Source organism: Nicotiana attenuata, chromosome 3, assembly GCF_001879085.1.
Source record: "Nicotiana attenuata strain UT chromosome 3, NIATTr2, whole genome shotgun sequence".
NCBI lineage: Eukaryota > Viridiplantae > Streptophyta > Magnoliopsida > Solanales > Solanaceae > Nicotiana > Nicotiana attenuata.
In genome coordinates, this window is record NC_031991.1 from 64,425,371 (window position 1) to 64,442,984 (window position 17,614).

Here is a 17,614-nt window from a genome sequence, read left to right on the forward strand (position 1 = left end):
CACTTATTTTTGTCTCTTTCTTCTTTTCTTTATTCTGGATTGAGACTCATTCTTTCGATCATCTCGAATCCTATGCCTCGAGGTAAAACCTTCTCAGACACCAAAACGAACAAACGAACGAAATTTTCTGCCCCGGTTTTTCACTAGGAAAATTTCGTGAGTTATTGTAACAAAACCTACACTATTTCTCTATTGAAAGCAATAAAATAAGGATCGTGTGTCTTTAAGACAAAGAGATTAGGGAGTGGAGCCTTATATCTATAAAAACTCAACCAGGGAGTGGAGACCCTATGTTGGCAAAAGGCGACTAGGGGATGGAGACCCTATGTCTAAAAATAATCTCAACTAGGGAGTGGAGACCCTATGTTGGCAAAAGGCGACTAGGGGATGGAGACCCTATGTCAAAAAAAATCTCAACTAAGGATTGGAGACCCTATGTTGGAAAAAGGGCGATTAGGGGATGGAGACCCTATGTCTAAAATAAAAAATCTCAACTAGGGGTTGGAGACCCTATGTTGGCAAAAGGCGACTAGGGGATGGAGACCCTATGTCTAAAAATCTCAACTAGGGGTTGGAGACCCTATGTTGGCAAAAGGCGACTAGGGGATGGAGACCCTATGTCTAAAAAATCTCAACTAGGGGTTGGAGACCCTATGTTGGCAAAAGGCGACTAGGGGATGGTGACCCTATGTCTAAAATCTCAACTAGGGGTTGGAGACCCTATGTTGGCAAAAGGCGACTAGGGGATGGAGACCCTATGTCTAAAAAATCTCAACTAGGGGTTGGAGACCCTATGTTGGCAAAAGGCGACTAGGGGATGGAGACCCTATGTCTAAAAATCTCAACTAGGGGTTGGAGACCCTATGTTGGCAAAAGGAGACTAGGGGATGGAGACCCTATATCTAAAAATCTCAACTAGGGGTTGGAGACCCTATGTTGAAAAAACGTAAAAGATTGAGATTGGGGATTCTGAACTACCATTTTTTTTTTGAATTTCTTCTTATCTCCTTTTTCATCTTGTTTTGTTTTCTCCATTTTTACTTATTTCATGGAATGAGTAAATGCGGAAAAATTTGGAGTGGACTTCCCTTTTTATGGATTATTGCTGCAAAGCTGTTTCTAGCTCTTGCGCATTTCTTTTTCCTTTTTTGGTTGCACCTGCTTCTTGCATGGTTGCTTTGAATTGCACCTGTTTCAAAATTTTCAAACAAAAAACAATTGTTAGTTTGAAACGGTGGTTGGTTTTGTGGCCTTGATTGTTTTTGATCACTTGATCTCGGCCTAACTCTTTTGGTGAGAAACTCTGCTGCTTGCTGGCTTTTTCTGAAGATTAATCTCTCTCCTAAAACCGAGGAACTCAACTTTTCCAAAATTTCACATGACGGTTCACCCGTGTGGGGCTTTGGCCCTTTTACCTTATTCTGCCTCTAGGGGCTTTTGACTTTGGATTTTCTTTTCATTTTCAATAATTTTGACTTCAGAGCTGGCCATCATGGCCAGTCGGGATCGACTTGATGCACCCGTTGAGGCTGGGTACTTTTCTTTGGACTTGGCTTTTATTAAGCAGACCCTGTAAAACCAATCTTGCCACCTTTTCTTTGTATTAGTCTCGAAACAGAGTTAGACCGAAAGGGATTCAAAAAAAAGTAAACAAAGGACAAGAAAGTGAATTTTAAGGAGAAGTGTCCCTTTCGGGGAGGAAAGAAGGACTTATTTGGAGTGCATGCAGACTTCAATAGAAATGCATGCTTCTTGGACTGGATACCCGATCTGCCCAACTATCCAACTTCTCATAAAACCAATGCGACCCATGTTTTAAAACCGAGAAACCTTGTCGGGACTCTTTCAGTGCCAATGATGGTGCGGGATTTCTTCTTTCGATCAACGGCGCCCTTTGCGGGTTTTCGCCAATCGACCTCTCTCATTTCTCTTCTCACCATCGCCTTATAGTGCTCTTTACGAGTTTTCACTAACAAGACTCTCTCATTTTCCATTTCTCTGCTCACTGTCGACTTACGGTGCCCGTGGGTTTTCACCAATAAGACTCTCTCATTTTATTTCTCTCATCTTGATTGCATTGGATCCAAACAACTGCGTTCTCCGATTTTGAACACCTTTCACCGTTTGATCGGAAGGACTTGAACAAGGTTTGGGTAAAAGAATTTGGATCAAATTACAACTTTGGAACCATTCAGGCGGGACCATCGCCGAACCATTTTTACGCCTGCCCCAGTTTCACTTTTATGGGAATTTCGATTTTTATTTTGGTGTGACTGAACCCCAGAGAGAGGCTGCCTACGTATCCTTTCGGAATCAAGTCGAATGTAGTTCAGGAAACATTTTGTTTTGTTGTTTTTTTTTCCGAACATCTTCAAGTTCCAAAGAGGGTAATGAAAGGAATGTAATCGGCTCAAAGGGTTAGCAAAGGATTGGAGTGTTTGGGGTAGCGAGAATGAAAGCCTTCATCATCCCATTCGGATAATGTCGTTGCTGCAGAAGGATTAGACATAGTACCTTTTGACTGTGTCTGCATTTACATCTGTTTCGGGGTCATTCCCTTCAATGTCTCCCAGGTATAACGCCCCTTTTGGCAACAGTTTTCTGATAATGTATGGTCCTTTTCCGGTTAGGAGCAAACTTTCCTTTTTCTTCCTGATGGTGGGGGAGAATACGCCTCAAAACGAGTTGCCCCACTTCAAAGTTCCTAGGCCGAACTTTCTTGTTGTAGGCACGGGCCATTCTTTGTTGATACAACTGCCCGTGGCAGACTGCGGCCATTCGCTTTTCATCAATCAAGGTTAACTGTTCCAGACGGGTTTTGACCCACTCACTGTCTTCAATTTCAGCTTCAGCAATGATCTGAAGAGAAGGGATTTCAACTTCTACGGGTATTACGGCTTCAGTTCCATAAACCAAAAGATACAGGGTTGCTCCGACCGATGTGCGCACAGTAGTGCGATATCCCAATAGTGCAAACGGCAACTTTTCATGCCATTGTCTGGAGTTTTGGATCATCTTTCTCAGAATCTTCTTGATGTTTTTGTTTGCTGCCTCGACAGCACCATTGGCTTTGGGCCGATAAGGAGTAGAATTTCCATGCGTGATCTTAAACTGCTCACATATCTCCCTCATCAAGTGACTATTCAAATTTGCAGCATTATCTGTAATGATAGTTGCAGGAATACCGAAACGGCAGATGGGATTGGAGTGCACAAAGTCTACCACGACTTTCTTGGTGACGGATTTGAGAGTAATTTCCTCAACCCACTTCGTGAAATAGTCGATGGCGACCAGTATGAATCTATGCCCATTTGAAGCTTTTGGCTCGATCGGCCCAATGACGTCCATACCCCAGGCAACAAATGGCCAATGTGCTGACATGGGATGCAGTTCTGTAGGCGGTGCATGAATCAAATCACCGTGCACCTGACATTGATGTTATTTCCGGACGACACTGAAGCAGTCTTTTTCCATAGTCATCCAATAATAGCCTGCTCGGAGGATTTTCTTTGCCAAAACATACCCATTCATGTGGGGTCCACACACTCCTGCGTGCACTTCATACATAATTCTTCCGGCCTATTCGGCGTCAACACATATTGAGATCTGGAGTCCTTTTGTACAAAACTTCTCCGCTCAAGAAGAAACCTCCGGCGAGCCTTCTAATGGTTCTCTTTTGATCTCCATTGGCTTGTTTCGGATATTCCTTTGTTTTCAGAAACATCTTGATATCATGGTACCACAGTTGTACATTTGGCTCCACCTCAACTGTGTTGCAATAACCATGCCTTTCTCGGATTTGAATTTCCAGCGGGTCAATGTGGAGATTGCCCGGATACGGCAACATTGAGGCCAAGGTAGCGAGTGCGTCGGCTAACTCATTGTGAAACCGAGGGACGTACCTGAACTCAACAGATTTGAACCGTTTGCTAAGATCTTCCATATATTGCTTGTATGGTATAAGCTTAACATCCCGAGTTTCCCATTCTCCTTGAGCCTGTCGGATAATTAGATCCGAATCTCCCATAATTACCAGCTCTTTCACATCTTGATCAATTGCCATATTCATACCCATAATGCAGGCTTCATACTCGGCAGAGTTGTTTGTGCAGAAGAACCGAAGCCGAGCTGTGGCTGGATAGTGCTGACCAGTGGGCGAGGTCAAAATTGCCCCAATCCCAACACCTTTTCACCGCTCCATGGAAGAACATTTTCCAAGCATTGGCGTCTTCCGAAATTACCTCAACAGAGCTTACTTCCTCGTACGGAAAGTAGGTACTCAAAGGCTGATATCCATCATCAACAAGGTTTTCAGCCAGGTGATCTGCTAGGCTTGAGCTTCGTTGCCGTGCGAGTGACATAGACTATGTCAAACTCAGTGAGCAGGATTTGCCATTTTGCCAACCTTCCCGTGCGCATCGACTTCTGGAATATGTATTTTAAAGGATCCAACCTGGTGATGAGGTAGGTGGTATAGGCTAACAGATAATGCCTAAGCTTCTGAACGACCCAAGTTAGGGCGCAGCAAGTTTTTTCCAACAGGGTGTATTTGGCTTCATAGCTTATGAACTTTTTGCTCAAATAGTAGATTGCCTGCTCTTTCTTCCCGGTCTCATCATGTTGCCCGAGGACACAGCCAAAAGAGTTCTCCAAGACTGTCAAGTACAAAAACAAAGGCCTCCCAGTTTCGGGTGGGACCAAGACTGGCGGATTCGACAGATATTCTTTGATTTTATCAAAAGCTTCTTGACACTCATCTGTCCATTTGATCGCTACATCTTTCTTCAACAGCTTGAAGATGGGTTCACATGTAGAAGTCAACTGAGCAATGAATCGGCTAATGTAGTTCAACCCTCCCAGCAGGCTCATAACCTCTTTCTTGGTTCTTGGAGAAGGCAAATCCCGAATAGACTTTATCTTTGTTGGGTCTAGCTCGATTCCCCTCCGACTGACTTTGGGATTTTGCCAGACGGAACCCCAAATTCACATTTGGCCGGATTTAGCTTCAGATCATACTTACGCAGCCGCTCAAAGAACTTTCTCAGGTCCCGAACATGGTCGTCCTGTGTTCTGGATTTGATGATCACATCGTCCACATACACCTCGATTTATTGGTGCATCATGTCGTGAAAGATGGCAGTCATGGCCCTCATATAAGTTGCCCCGGCGTTCTTCAGACCAAAATGACCCTGTAACAGTAGGTGCCCCAGGGTGTGGTGAAAGTTGTCTTTTCCATATCCTCTTCATCCATCAACACCTGTGATATCCTACATAACAATCCACGAAAGATTGTATCTCATGTTTGGCGCAGTTATCAACAAGGATGTGGATGTTCGGCAAAGGGAAGTTGTCCTTGGGACTTGCTTTGTTCAGATCTCTGTAGTCCACACATACTCGAGTTTTCCCGTCTTTCTTTGGCATTGAAACTACATTGGCTAAAAATGTGGTGTACCGGACCACTCGGATCACCCCCGCTTTCAACTGTTTTGTGACCTCTTCTTTAATCTTGTCACTGATATCAGCTTTGAACTTTCTTTGCTTTTGCTGGACAGGAGGATAATCGGGGTATGTTGGCAACTTGTGAACCACCAAATCGACACTTAGTCCTGGCAGGTCATCGTATGACCAAGCAAACACATCTTTGAATTCAAACAACAGTTGGATCAACGCGTCCCGGTTTTTTTCATTTGTGTGAATGCTTATCTTGGTTTCTTTGACTTCTTCAGTACTACCCAAATTAACCGGCTCGGTATCATTTAAGTTCGGCTTAGGTTTATTCTCAAATTGTTTCAATTCTCGATTTATTTCCCTAAAAGCCTCTTCTTCATCATATTCTGGTTCTTGGTTCATTAATTCACAATTAGACAGCGTGTTTGGATCTGGGCATGAAGTCCGCAAGCATGTCATGTTATTTAAAGCCGCATTATTAGAATTGAAAGAAGAAATAAGAGAGAAAAAATAACAAAATTAGAAAGAATAAAGAGATATGAACGATGAAATATTGATTTCATTTCACTGAGTTTTGAAGATAACATGGTTTACATTGGAAATTAAAGACAGGAAACTAAAAGAAACATCCGAGTTACACCCTGAAATAACTCGTGATGTAGAAAAGGTGGCAGGACTGGACTACCGGGATTCCCGCCTGATTGGGAACGGAGTAGCCTTCCAGTTTTGCAACTTGGCATTGGGTCCCATGTATATCACCTCAGAGGTTCTCGAGCCTTCTCCCGGCTGAACCATGTGGGTTTCATACAGCATTTGCCTCATAGCCCCACAGATTTCTTCAATTTCCTCATCCGTGAAGGCCTCATCTTCCTCTTCCTCATTGTACTTGGGCCTAACAAATGTTCTATAAAGATGCGGAATCGGTTGAGGCAAGACCCAACCATTGTTCTTTCGTTTATCTGCCCATTTTTCATCAGTTGGCGTGGGTTGGAAACCTACCCCAAAGAACTTCTCGCTAGCAGCCAAAGTGATAGGTTCGGTGATTCCTTGCAATGATGTCCCGAGCCCCTTCCCGGGTTTGTAACCATGCCTGATCATTTCCTTGGCAACCATAATTGACATATTTGAGAGAAAAGGTTGAGGACAAGGGTTTCCTTCTTCACATTGGTCTGCGACCACCACTTCAAAAGCTTGATAAACTATATGCTCACTACCTTCTCTGGCTTCGAGACATGGGACTGATGGGTCCCGGTAAATCGACTGCTCGTCCTCTCCATGGACTACAATCTTTTGATCCTCATGATCAAATTTCACCATCTGGTGGAGAGTGGAAGGTACAGCCCCTGCTGCGTGAATCCAAGGTCTTCCCTAGAGAAAATTATAGGAAGTATCCATGTCTAAGACCTGAAAGGTCACCTCAAAATCCACAGGTCCAATAGTCAAAATCAAATCAATCTCGCCTATGGTGTCTCTCTTGATGCCATCAAAGGCACGCACACAGACGTTGTTGGGCCTGATTCTCTCAGTACTGATCTCCATTCTTTGCAGAGTTGCGAGAGGGAAAATATCTACTCCGGAACCACCATCCAGCATGACCCTTTTCACATAATATCCCTCGCATTTAACTGTCAGATGAAGGGCTTTGTTGTGGGCGGCCCCTTCCGGGGGCAAATCATTCTTGCTGAAAGAGATTTGATTGACTGCAAAAAACCTTTCCGCCATCCTCTCCAACTGTTCCACAGTGGTTTCAATGGGTACATACGCTTCATTGAGGGTTTTGATCAATACTTTCTGATGTTCAGTTGAATTCATTAGCAGAGACAACAAAGAGACCTGAGCAGGGGACTTCCGGAGTTGGTCAATTATCTCGTAGTCCGCCATTTTCATTTTTCGGAAGAACTCTTCTGCTTCTTCAGCACTCACTGGCTTCTTGAGTGGGAAACGCTTCTTCGTAGCATTATTCACTTCTTCCAGATTGAGGTATTTCTCCACCGGGTTAGTTTCATTTGTTTCTCCTAGGACTTCTTTTCATTTGTAGGTCACTACCGCCTTGTTGTAATTCCATGGGACGGTAGTGGGATCTGTCATGGGCCTCTGCGGTGTGCGGCGAATAACCACGGGCTCATTCAGCCTTGGTAAAATTACTGGCCCTCGTACCACGTAGGTCCCATTAGGCACATACATTATAGATCCCTTGTTCAGCTCAAACCTTCTTGGAGGGCTCAATGACATTTGTTCCTTCTTGTGGCCCCGGGGAACATAGAGAACGACATCTTTTGAGGGCGCTGCCCCAGCTTTGGTTTTCTCTTTCTTTTTTGTATTCTGAGGGGTGGGTTTACTCTTCTTCTCCCTCTTGTCTTGTTTTGCGACAGCCCTCGGTTTCTTTTCCACATCGCCTATGGCAATGATGGCCTTTAGAGCTGGGTCAAACTCTCTATCTTCACAGATCATTCCAATAACCTGCCCGTTGTGGTGAGCCGGTAATGGATTGTTGGTTACATTAGGAACGTCTTCGTCCTTTAGCACTATTCGCTTTTGTTCTATGAGGTTTTCCACAGCTCTTTTCAGGGTCCAACAGTCATCTGTATCATGCCCTTCCGGCCCCGAGTGGTAAGCACATCGAGTACCGGCTCTGTAAGCGGGCGACGTTGGATTCTGCCTGGTTTGGGGTACAGGCTGCAACAAACCCATCTGGACAAGTTTGGGGAAAAGGCTGGAATATGACTCACCAATGGGTGTGAAGTTTGCCATCTTGGGTGGTTCCCGGGCACGGGCATTGTAGGGGAAGTTATTTTGTGGAGGTCGGGGATTATACTGAGCTTGGTGAGGAGGTTGATTTCTGGGAAATGGAGCTCGGTTTTGATTGAATTGTTGTTGTGGCCTAACATAGGGTTGGGCATTCATCACTGCGTATGGCTGAGGAACCATAGTGTAGGCCACATCCTGATGGGGATAGTAATGTTGTGGGGTTCTTTCAGGGAGATAAGGTCTGGGTGGACGGGGTTTTCTTACACTTGAAGTTGCCATTGCCGCTTCTTCCTTCTTCTTTCGGTTTGCTACACCTCCAGATCCGCCTTGAATTGCTTGGGAGGTAGCCCTTATAGCAGACTGACTCAGGATGCGCCCTGTCTTTAACCCATTTTCAACCATTTCACCGATTTTTATGGCCTCAGCAAACGGTTTCCCCATCGCAGACATCATATTCTGATAATAATCAGCCTCTTGGGCTTGAAGAAAAACACTAACCATCTCCGTTTCGTCCATTGGAGGTTTGACTCTGGCTGCTTGTTCGCGCCATTTGATAGCATACTCCTGGAACCTCTCCGAGGACTTCTTCTTTAGATTTGACAATGAATTCCTGTCAGGGGCAATGTCGATGTTGTATTGAAACTGCCTGACAAAATCCCGAGCCAGGTCGTCCCAAATATGCCACCGAGATATATCCTGGTCCATGTACCATTCAGAAGCAATACCGACCATGCTCTCTCCAAAATAAGCCATGAGGAGCTCCTCTTTTCCACCTGCTCCCCGCAACTGGTTGCAGTACCTCTTGAGGTGGGTTATGGGATCCCCATGCCCGTCATACTTTTCAAACTTTGGGGTTTTGAAACCCAGGGGTAAATGCACGTGTTGGAACATATACAGGTCAGCGTAGGACACGCTCTTTTGCCCGCTCAAACCCGGTATATTTTTGAGACTCTGCTCCATGCTCCTCATCTTTCTGGTAATCTCCTCTTGTTCAGGGTTTTTTGTGGTTTTCTCTTGCCCCACGGTAAACTCGTACCGGGTCGGCTGAGGGTAAGCATTGGTAGTAAACTGGGTAGGTTCCAGTGGGAAAGATGGCACTTGAAAGGTGAAGGATGACGGATCAAAGCTAGGCCTGGGTAGAGTGGGTTGTGCCGTAGCTGAACAAGGTGGCGCAGTGAATATATTGGAGGCCGCACCTGACATTAACACCTATGTGCGAGCCTCAGAAGGTGTTCCGGCAAAGTTGGCTGAGATGGTAGGATATCCCAGTGGGGTATTTGGATAACTTATGGGGACGTTGGAAGTCCCACTTGCCCTGGGAAGTAACTCAGGGAATCCTGGTATTGCACTCGGTGGTTCCCTACCGTTGGCCCAGGCGTCCCACATTTCCATCATGCGGAGACGCAGAATTCTATTTTCCTCAGCAGTTGCTGAAGTTGGGATAGCCGAGATCGGGCTATCCTCCAGGATAGGGATTGTTGGAAGGTGACTTTCCGAAGACATTTCAACACTTCCTTTTGACCTTGTGAAGTACGGATGTGAAGCCAGATTACCACAAAACCAACCACCTTAATATAGAACCTGGACTTAACAGTAGACAACAAACGGGTTAGCTTGAAGCAATTAATACATAGGTAACCACACATTGGGGTGTGATGCACCTATACAGTTAAATGTGTTTCTACATGTTTATTTTCCAATTTTCTTTTCTTTCCACTTTGGCTCTTTAATGTTTCTCCTCTCATTCCTATTTTCCTCTCTTTTCTTTCCTTTCTCTTCTCGCTTTTCTCTTGGTTTTTCCTTGGCTCTCTTTTTTCTCTCTTTTTGATTTTTCTTTCGGTTCTTTCTTTCCGTATTCCTCTTTTATTTGAGTTATTTACAAAATCATGATCGGGTCCGATAAGTATTGCCTACGTATCACGACGCCGCGTGAATCAGATCATTACGTAGTTCAAGGAATAAATGCGAAAAATAAAGAAAACAATGTTTGGGGTTTTTTTTTCTTTCAAATTTTCATTAATAAAACTTCTACTTTACCGAATTACAAAAGACTCGAAACATACTTTTTTTTCTAGGAATTTAAAACTACAAACAGACTCGAAACATACTTTAAAAATGAAAATACAGACTCGTAAAAGAAAATACAATCAAGAATACATCAGTGCCTCCAACCCTGTCCTAGGAACACCAACTAGTCTTGCTGCAGGCCTACGCGCCATGTCATCTTGGAGATGATAGAGATCCTCCATTATCTGGCGGACAAAGATCATTATCGTGGCGAAGAACATGGATCTAGTCATGTCCTCACACTCACTACATTTCATCGTGAGGTAGTCGGCGATCCTTCTAACCCTTTCCCTTATGATGCCCTTTTCTTTCAACAAGCGCCCAATCTGCTGGGATCTAGCCTCTAAGACCTGAGTGGCGGTATGATTCTGCTCTTGCAAGTGCTGTAGGTCTCCCTCTAACTGTTCCATCAAAGCGTAGCAATGTTCTCTCTCGGCTTTGAAACTCTTGGCTTGTATAGCCATTTTACTTTCGAGGTTGCTAATCTCCTTTTTCCAACCTATGACCCCTCTTTCATATCTTTCTTTCATCTGTTGAACGAAAGCTGCCCATCCTTCTGCATTTTTAGCCAACTTTGTTCGTACTTTTGCTAGCTCAAACTCAGTTTTCTGCAGATCATCTTCACAGTCACGTACCTTTTGTGTAAGGTTGTAGATGGGCCTTTCGTCTTTTCTGCTTCTGCTCGGGTTCTCGGCTGCTATTCTCAGCTGTCGAACCTGGGCTCTAAGAGCTTCATTTTCTTGAACCAGCCTTTTCCTCTCACCCTCGGCCTCTCGTGCCTGTAGATCATTGTTGAAGGTGACATTTCTCAACTCTTCTCGCAAAGCGTGAATGCTGGCTTGATATTTCTTTTCTTTTTCTCCCCAGGCCAACATTTCCTGAATTTTGTCATCAAATGCTTGAACATGGGGCCTTTTGGCAGGCCTCTCGGGTTCGGGCTCGGGCTCCGGCTCATTGTTCACATAAAAAGTTCTTTCAAACCAAGCAGCATAATTGGGATCAACTTCGCCCCTAGCCGGGTCTGGTACCTGGGTGTCACTTTTTAGATACCGACAACCATTCCAATCACGTAGAACTAAAGCCTCTGGTAGCATTGCTTCTGGGTGTAATTCAATGACTTGGGTGCTTAGATCTGCATCTTCGGGTATCACCTGATACCTTCCCAGTTGTCTCAGAACTCTTTGTGTGCATATGGTTGGATACTCCTCAATCCCATCATCATCAAGTAGCCTTTCGAAGCTGTCATGTATATGACTTCTGTTACCGGGAGCCATCCTATGGTCCATTCAATTTGATTTGCTCTCAGTTTTCTTAAATAGGAAACCCGAGCTTCAACCCCTTCTGGTGGTTTTTAGTCTTCCACCCTTTCCTCATACTTTTTGATGAAATTGTTCCCGTCCGAAACATATATCTTAAACTTAGGATGACGGCGAAGGTGTTCGATCATCCACATTTGAAGAAGAACATTGCAACCCTCGAAGAATTGAGCCCCAGATTTGCACAAGGTTAATGCCCGGTAAACGTCCGCCAGCACTAATGGGACAAGTGTGTGATCTTTTTTGGTGACGAGGATCTGTGCGATTCTGGCCATACGAATGTCTATTGTTCCCTCCATATTTGGAAAGACCATGACCCCTAAAAATGCCACGATGAAAGCAAACCGATGATGAATTTTCCATATGCTCTTGTCTTGTTTGTTATTCAACCCCTTTTCATGTGTTTCAAACCCGCCTGAGTGCCTGAACCTGAAGTACAAGAAGTAGAAAGAACAACACCATTTGCTCACGTGGGCTTTATTCATTGGTTTGCTAATATTCATAAGATCAAAGAACTTGTGCACAGAGAGAGCCCTTGGGAATATGAGTTGTTGCTTTCTTAACTCTTGGCCAGAATCAATATACCCATCCATTTCTTCCAGAGTGGGGGTGAGCTCAAAATCCGAGAAACGGAACACATTGTGGACGGGATCCCAAAAGGTTACCAAGGCTTTAATTAAATCCTCCCGGGGTTTGATGTTCATGATGTCTATCAGGGAACCCAATTGTTCTTTCACCCAATCTCGACCATCTTCATCTAAATCATCCCACCACTTGCGAAGCTGCAACCGAGCCTGTTCAATGACAGATTGCGGTGAGTCCTGGACAGTATTCATTTGTACCTGCGGAGGGATAAGGTTGGGGTTGACTCTTGTGGACTCTTTTTTTACAAAATAGTTTTCTGAAGAAAATCAACGGACAAAGCCCCCTTTATTGCTATGTTAGCAAAAATGGTCATTTTTTCAAATGCGACCCCTTCACAACTCCAAACGAATTTTTGAGGCCGGGGGTAGGTATTTAATTGGACAAGACACCTTTTAAACAGACTTGCCCGTTCCTCCCGGAAATAGCCTTTTGACAATTGAAATGTAATCTAAGGCTATTCCGGTAAGAAACGACTTAAAATACAACTGAAGCTGGGTCAGATTATTATTTTGACCAAAGCCCTGAACCACCCTTTATTTTATTATTTGTAAAAAATGAGGCCGAACCTTATGTTGGTTGCCTACGTATCTCGCATCTGGTGAGAATCAGACCTGCGTAGTTCGGTCAGTTTTGACATAAAAACATTATATTTGACTCACTCTTTTTTGAAATACATTTTCCTTTTTCTTTTTTTCAAAAATTTTGGCAGAGTTTCGGGACATTTCAAATATCGGGATTTTTAGAACCGGGTAAATTTTCTATCCTACCTCACTCTTGGTTTTTCTCTTTATTTCCTTTTCCTAGCCGGTCAACATGCAAGCCGAAATAGATAAATATTCACATAGCACGTACGATGCATCAGTATGGTCTTTATTTGGGTACACCTGTCCTAGACGGACCCAACCCCTGTGTTGAGTCCCCAAGGTCAAATGCACGTGATGAAAATAATCGTTCCTACTAGGGATCCGGCATGAGGTTGCATTATTCTAGGTTTAAAACCTCGGGTTTGTGTTCTAGAATTGGGTTACCCGAGCGGACAACTGGGGTCGAGGAGGGGACAACGTACCGGGAGCATGAAAGTCTGCCCGGACTTGTTGCTTGCCCAGCCCCGTCTTATTTGGTATAACTCTAACAGAAAAGTGGGCCACGCGAACGTGAGCGTCGTTTTGTAGAAGACTCAGAAGGGAGGCGTAAGAAGACATTTAAATACAGTTCAAGTAATACCAAAGCGGTAAATGGCATTTAGCACATTAAGTCCACAAAATACAGAAATATCAACAATAAAGCCAAATGAAAATCACATTAATAAGCTCGAATTCTTAAACCCTGAACCGGAAGTTCAGGGTTCTTTTCCCCAGCAGAGTCGCCAGAGCTGTCACACCTCCTTTTTACACCACTCGCCGACGGCGGTATATAAGGGAGTTTTTCCAATTTAAGTGACATTATTCGAGATGGGATTATTTAGTTTATCAGAGTCGCCACTTGGAATAAGTTACGGTGTCCCAAGTCACCGGTTTATTTTAAATCCCAAATCGAGGAAGTTTTATTTTTAAAGAGTCTGCGAACCAGAAATTCTAGATAAGGAATTCTGTTAACCCGGGAGAAGGTGTTAGGCATTCCCGTGTTCCGTGGTTCTAGCACGGTCGCTTAATGATTATACTTCGCTTAAATTATTTAACTACTCATTTTTAGGACCTATGTGCATTTATCTTTTTACCTCTTTTAAATCACTTGAATTATTCGTAATTAAAGAATTGAGTTACGCGTACGTATACTCTTTTCTTTTGGCGCGTCAAAATCATGTCATGCGAACGTGTCCACAATTAATAACGCTTTGTTTATTTTTATTAAGAAAAGTTTGGTTGAAGTTGCGCGAACGCATCCCTCGAGTCTTTTTTAGAGTTAAATTTGCAATTATGTTACGCGAACGTATACATAATCGCAATACTAATCTTAATCGGGCCTAAAGCAAACTACGATAGTTTAGGGCTATTTTTATACTACGTTAGTATTCATGCGGGCCATAGGATATTTTAATGAAATATGGCACACCTCAATTCTTTCCTACAAGGGTTGAACCTTAACTTAGTTTTATGAGGGCCATGAGTTAAAAGGGTTTTGATTGGCATGGCACACCTCACTTATTATGTTTTAGGGGAAATTATATTATACCTAATTAGAAGGACTAAGTCTAAATTGGTCTTTTAGGAGGGATTCCGGTTCGGGCTCAATCTGTGGGTTTAATGGGGAAAGGTTCAGCTTTGCAAGAAAGCTGAATCTGGGCTAGAACCTTGGCCCAAGTGGAACAGTCAAGCCCCATGCAGGCTTTAGCTTTGCTATGAAATTTGGTTCAGATGAAAAACTGGTCTGCATTGGACCTGAAAATAGACGAGCCCAGTAACAAGACCAAGAAGAAACCACATTCTAGATTTTAGCTAAGAAATTCAATTGGGCCATCAGCAGGCCCAGGTGCTTCAAGGATCGAACTTTGAATTCTGGAAAAACTGAAAAATATGACTGAAAAATGATCAAATAAAGGTCAAGAAATCCAACAGAGAGATGGAAACCCAAACTTCAGCAGTAAACCAGCAAAACAACAGCAGCAAAACCAGATCCAAATGAAGACAGTTTGAAACTAAAGGACCAGCTAAAGGAAACCAGGAAATCTCTACTTCACGCCATGTTTCAAACTTGGAAGGCATAAGAGATTTTTGAAGTTTTCAAAGCTATTTTGAGTATGAAGTTTTCAGAGAAAAAATGGAACTTTTCAGAAAAAACTGTTGATGAAATGTGCATCAGAATATCCCCTTTTTCAGAAAAAATAGAGACTATATATAGGCTGCCTAAAGGGAGGGTATCTTTTAGCATATTCTTTATCCTAAGGAATAATAGTACAGTCCTTTTTATCAGCCCTTGATACAGCTGTCCCATTTTCAGCATATTTTTTTAAACAGCTATGACAGTTGTACACTTCCCTAAAAATATCTGATTTTCAGCCCAAGTAAAAACCCCTTTTTACCCTTTAGGTTATCACTTATTTCAGGTTTTACCTAAACTTTCTAATTCAAACGGGTCCCTAAGGTTTCTACTTGTTCATTTAAGCTTTAAAAGTCTTGAAGAATAAAAAATTAGACAAACACTTTTCTAATAGAAACAAGAGGCAAATTGAATCAAAAGGCATCACTAATTCATCAATTAGAACTCACATTTAACAAGTACTCAACAATGAACAACCTATCAGAAAGGAATCAAATGATACTAAAAATGCTAACACTAACAAACAAACAAACAAATTGAAAAAGGAAACTGAAGCCCTAAAGGATACTAAAACCAATACTAAACTGGAAACCTAATTGATCTAATATATTCTTTCATTAATTAGACAAAATATGGGAAGAAGAAAAGAAATCAAACAAACATTCTATAATCCTAATTTTAGCCCTATTTAATCTAAAACAAACAAGATTAATCATCATGCTCAGCATGCTTCACATGAAACTAATCCGTAATAAATTGTAGATTAACAGGGATTTAACAGGCCAATTAAACGATGCATCTAAACATGAATGAAAATGTTAATTACCCTACAAATCAGAATGATTTTTGAACTAAACCAAATTAACGAGCTAAATGCAGTTTCAAACAAACAAACGAAATGATTCTGAGAACAATCTAATGTGCCCTAGAACAAAATTACCACTTTAATCAATTCAGAGAACAAACAGTTTTCAACAGCACTTAGAAACCAATTTTTAACAGAAATTAGAAATTAATTTCTAACAGAACTCAGAAATCAGTCTATGAAGCAAAACTGACTCGACCCTTTGAAAAATAAAGAAAGGGGGATAGAAAGAAGGGGGGGAGACAGGGGAAAAGGACAAGAAAGATCAGAAGAAAAATAGGCGAAAACCGAAAATATTAGAAACTTACCAATGAGGAAAAGATAACAATCGCTTCAAAACCCTTAGTTTCCGCCTTCGCTCATTGCTTGACCAACAGAAGTCCTTTCTCTCAAGAGATCTCAAACTTGCATGGCTTGATTGTTGATTCTATACGAAAGAAAAGACTTCTGGGAGCCTCGACTTTAAAGGAAAAGAGGAGTAAAGGAACTCTGGGTCAATTTGGGGAAAGTTTCAGGTTTTCGAGTTTGATCCTTAGATCTGTAAATTCGAACAAACTGGAGGTGATTCGAGGGTTCTAAGGATGGTTTGAGGCTTAGAAAGGGGTAGGCATCATGGGGTGGTGAATTTGAACGATTTGAACGGTTCAAGTTTTGGCCGAATTTTCGATTTAAGATCATGAACGGGCACAGGCTTTGATTTTGAAGGAGTGGAGTGAAGATATGGAATGGAGATGTAAGGGAGTCTGTGCGTATCAATTTTGGGACTGATGTCTTTGTACCACCGAAACCACCGTGAGGCGATTTCGGTGTGGTTGGTTTGCGGCGGAGGTGGTGAAGGAACGAAGCCGCTAGTGTTTCGTTGGTGGGTGGTGATATACAGAGCATAGTGAAATGAATATTGGTCTTGGGGGTTTGACCTCAATGTCGGACAGTTATATGATGGATCGACCAGTTCCGGCCCGTTGGATTGATGAGATCCAACGGCTGAGATCAACTTGAGATAAAACGGGGTCGTTTGGGATTGAACGGGGCTGAACCGGGTTGGGACGCGGGTTTGGGCCAGGTTTGCAATGTGTCTGTGGGCAAAATCGTTTGGGCCTACGGAAATTTTAATTGAATGCCCAAAAAATCAGATCCTTTTATTTTCTTTTCCTTTTCTTTTCATTTTCCAATTTTCTTTTCTTTTCAATTAAAAATAAACCTAAATTATCTTCTTAAAACTAAATTAATCTACCAAAATAAACTAATTACTCTTCATAGTAGTTACAAAAAATTAATTAAGTCCTAAATTTAAGAGAAAATACAAATTCAAAAAACTAAAAGTTTAAAATGCAAAGTGAGTTATCTTTGTGATTTTCATTTTTTAATAACTAATCTATTTGATTAATCTAAAAAAATGTAAAATTGAACCATCTAAATGCAAATGTTGTATTTTTCATGAATTAAATAGAATTAAACATGCACAGAAAAATGCACACAATTAGAAAAATTCTACAATAATTCCTAAAATAACAAACAATTAAAAGAAAAATCTAATTCTTTGGGATTCTGTAGGAGAAATTCATGTGGGGCAAAAATCACGTGCTCACAAAGCCAATGTGAGTATATGTAAGCCTATTTTGCCAAAAAAATTCTATCTTTATTTGTCGCTTTTTCCCATTATTTTTACTTTGAAAAGCAACATATTGATACCTGAAAAACGGTTTAACGTTCCAATTGATTATCAAATCTTAAATATGAAATTTGAATATATATATATATATATATA